Source organism: Eimeria mitis, genomic scaffold, assembly GCF_000499745.2.
Source record: "Eimeria mitis Houghton genomic scaffold, Emh_scaff3917, whole genome shotgun sequence".
Lineage (NCBI taxonomy): Eukaryota > Apicomplexa > Conoidasida > Eucoccidiorida > Eimeriidae > Eimeria > Eimeria mitis.
The window spans coordinates 5,247-6,094 of NW_013572253.1; positions in this window are offsets into that span (position 1 = coordinate 5,247).

Here is an 848-nt window from a genome sequence, read left to right on the forward strand (position 1 = left end):
GTGCCTACACCCCAGAAATTAGGGTTTAGGGTTTAGGGTTTAGGGTTTAGGGTTTAGGGTTTAGGGTTTGAAGGGGGCCCCCCAGCTGTAAACAACAGTTTTACTTAGATTCTAATGAGGGGCAACCATGCAGCATCAGCTGTTCATCAGGGGGCCCCTGGGGGGGCCCCCCGGGGGCCCCTTGGGGGCCCCCCTAGATGCCGTACAAAGGGGGGGCCCCTCAGGGGCCCCCAGGGGCCCCCTGATATCTCATATTTGTTTTATGCGGTTTAAGGGGGTTTTGTTTTTTTTGTTTTTGTTTTTTCTTTTTTCTACTCAGCTGCATTTGGGGTTCTGCATGCGCCAGTACCCTTTGGGGGCCCCCCTTCAGGGTTTGTCTGTAGGGGCCCCCCACAGCAGTACCCTTTCTTTTAGCGAGAGGGGGCCCCCCAGTGCCTTCTTATACACAGGGGGCCCCTTCAGGCCGTCAGCAGAGGGTACGGGGGGCCCCCCAGGCCAGGGGGGGCCCCCGTCAAGGGGTATGGAGGGCCCCCCCCGGGGGGCCCCCTGTAGGGGGGCTGGGGGCCCCCTGGGGGCCCCGTCAAGGGTACTGGGGGCCCCCATGGGGCCCCCCAGTACCCACAGAGTAGCACAGCAGATCGCCAGCAAGTATTACAGGGGGCCCCCAGGGGCCGCGGGGGCCCCCTCTTTGTTTGCTGCTGCGGGTGGTGGTGTGGGTGACGCAGCAGCAGCAGCAACAGCAGCAGCAGCAGCAGCAGCAGCAGTAGAGACGGTTCCCAGTGCTGCTGCTGCTGCTGCATGCGGTCTGTCTCGGGGCTGCATGCAAAAAGTAGATTTGTTTGTCGATA